Here is a 3,089-nt window from a genome sequence, read left to right on the forward strand (position 1 = left end):
CAATAATTTTCTATTTAAATTTGTGTTTTAAAATAAATAATTTAAGTACTACTAATTAAATGAACTTTTTACATTGAATTATATACAGATCCCTTTTAATGACTTTGAACCAAGGCCTTCATTTGCTACTGTAAGTCGTATTAATTGGTGTAGTAAATGATTATGCTTAGCCTATTATAATGAATTCACATTTTTGTCCCTATGTTATGTGTATCCATAGCAGTCATTCAAGCAATATGTTTCTTTACCAACCTAGTACATAATTAAGATACAAAAGACGTTTAGTTTAGAGATTATAAAAAAAGTTACCTTCCCTTTCAAACAATATTCTGATTTCCTTGATAGAAATTTTTTTCCTTAAACCATTTGTAGGCAACCAAACTATTGGACCTTTTTCGCATATCCAACTAGTTATTTATGAAAACCAACAGCCTGATTCAAGTAATCAGATTCAATTTAAAGATATATTGAATTATTAGATCAATAGTTGAAATATTTTTTGTTTAACCAAAGCATTAAACTATTATTGTTTGTAAACAACTTTGGGAAAATATACAAAGCCTTTTAATTTTAGAGGCCAAACATGTGCCTGTCTATTTGGTAAAATGATAGCACATAAAAATATAATGTTTTTACATATCAAAATTGGTACTAAATTTTAAGATTTTGTTGATTTTTAGTGCCTTAATGCCTATTTTTATTGTTTTTAGGGTTTCAAGCTTATGGATTAGGAAAATGGTCAATCCATGCATACGAAGACATATGCAGCCATGCAAGATCAAAGGTGTACTAAACCTTATTGGCTCAATTCCTTCAACCATGCAACAAAGGAAAAATTTTGCTTGCACATAGACTCTCATTGTATTCAGCCAAAAAGATTTACTTCAAGAGTGATTCTTTTACTTAGCTATGAAAGAATTTTGCTTGCATTGCATTTGGCTAGCTCATTTCTAAAAGGAGATCAAGCACACATATGATATTTGAAGTTACCATGGACTCTTGCATGATTGGCCAAAAGTGTTTTCTTCTTAGAAAAACTCTATCCATTTGGCCATAATAAAGTTTAGCTTGCAAAAGACTTTCTAATCCTTGTCATATTTGACCAAAACCAAGTTCAAGAAGGATTTCATGCACTTTTCACCAAAATGGAGACTAGATACATTTGGCCAAGAGGAGTTTGAAGCTCACTATGAGTCTTTTGCTTAGTCTTAAAGAATTTTGCTTGGAGGAGGACTTTATCTCTTCAAGAGTTGGATGAAATTCAAATCCTTGCCTTTGAAAATCATCTTAGCCTAATCCAATGAGAATACTTATCAAGATTTCATCAAGCATTGATCACAAACCAAGATTGCATCTTCAAAACCCTATTCAACCAAGCATTATAAAAAATAACGAGTCTTATTTGGTCATACCTTATTTGAAAATCAAGATAGCCTTCATCCATTAGTATTTGAATTTGAATTAACATCTTGTAAACTTATCCCCTTTATCTAAATTCCTATCTATAAATAGGGAGGCCATTCACCCAATTCCATCATATCTTATCTCATTCTTCTCTTCTCTCTTTAGTTTTGGTTCTTTTCTTTTTAGTTTAGTTATTAGCATAGGTGACCAATTTCCATTAACAAAGCTTTGTTTTCTTTAAATTCTTTTATTCCAATCAAAGAAGTATTTTTTTTCCAAGATCCTTTCTGTTATTGTTTTAATTTTAATTCTTATTCTTACATTCTTAAATTTGACAAAGCATTCTTTTATTTTACAAGATTAATTCAAGCATTCTCTATCTCTTTTTACAAGTTTCGGCCATCTTTCTCTTTCATGTTTTACAGGTTTGTTTTAATGCAAGCATTGTCTCAAGCCTTTATAAGTAATTCAGTAATACTAATATGTTGTTTTCAAGTTTTTCTTTATTGCTTATATTGCTTTCAAGCTTTTCTTTATTTTGTAACCAAATCTAAATTTTCAATTGTTTAGATATAGGATTCTATGATTTTGCCATTGGTACTTGAAGAGTAACCTAACATTAAAATCTATAATCCATGAGCAGATAATACTAGAATGCTTTTATTTATTACTTAATCTGTGCACTTGTAGGCTATAAGAAAATTGTAATAAAATTTTTGGGGTTATTGCTAGGGATTATAGCGGTGTTTTTAATATCAATAAAGATTTCTTAAACTCTTATAATCTAAACTCCTTTTCTTTTATTTGCTTTTATTTTTCTTTGATCTTTTCTTAGTTGTATGCGCAGAAATCAAAAGAACATTAAAAAGATGAAGAAAAAATCAACCAACACCACTTGCACCAACACCAATGGCCAATGCAAATAATAAGACTCTAAAAAGCTTAAGGGACTATGTAGTTCCCAATTTTGATGGTTTTCAACCATTCATTAAAAGGCTAGCTATTTAAGCTAACAACTTTGAGATCAAGCCTTCAATTATACAAATGGTCTAAACTTCTAAGTAGTTTGAAAAACTATCAAGTGATAATCCTAACCTTCACCTTTCTAATTTTTTTAAATTATGTTATACTTTTCGCTATAATGGCATTTTTTATGAAGCCATTAGATTAAGACTTTTTTTTTTTCTCTTCAGGACAAAGTAAAAAGTTGGTTGACATCACTCCTATCCTGTTTAATCACAATATGGGATGATTTGTCTAAAAGTTTTTAGCAAAGTTTTTCCTACTAGCCAAGATAGTAAAGTTAAGGAATAAGATCACCACATTTCTACAATTAGATGGTGAAGCATTATATGATGCATTTGAAAGATTCAAAGAATTGTTAAAAAAGTGCCCACATAATGGATTACCCCAGTGGCTTTAAATTCAAATTTTCTACAATGGTTTCGAACCACCTATGAGAAGCAACTTAAACTTAGTTGTTAGAGGGACAATCATGAGTAAGACTACTGAGGAGGCCAATGAGCTAATTGAAAAGATGGATGCTAACAACTATCAGTGGGGCATAAAAAGGAAGGTTAGTAAATGTTTGCTAATTTATTTGAGATAGATGTTGTTACCTCTATCAACTTTTAGTTAACCACCTTCACAATAAAAATTAAAAACTCTAAGAGCCCAACCTAATC

The 3,089-nt window shown here is 30.0% G+C and overlaps 1 non-coding gene across 1 annotated transcript; it reads right to left on the reverse strand.

The window, feature by feature from the left end:
- Nucleotides 1-2,704: 2,704 nt before the first annotated feature.
- On the reverse strand, nt 2,705-2,811 carry LOC149519601 (small nucleolar RNA R71). The gene has a single exon (XR_016341146.1). It is a non-coding gene; the product is annotated as a small nucleolar RNA R71 (small nucleolar RNA).
- Between the last annotated feature and the right edge of the window lie 278 nt (nt 2,812-3,089).

This window comes from Durio zibethinus, chromosome 3 (genome assembly GCF_047325235.1).
Source record: "Durio zibethinus cultivar Kanyao isolate XHJ-2024 chromosome 3, ASM4732523v1, whole genome shotgun sequence".
Lineage (NCBI taxonomy): Eukaryota > Viridiplantae > Streptophyta > Magnoliopsida > Malvales > Malvaceae > Durio > Durio zibethinus.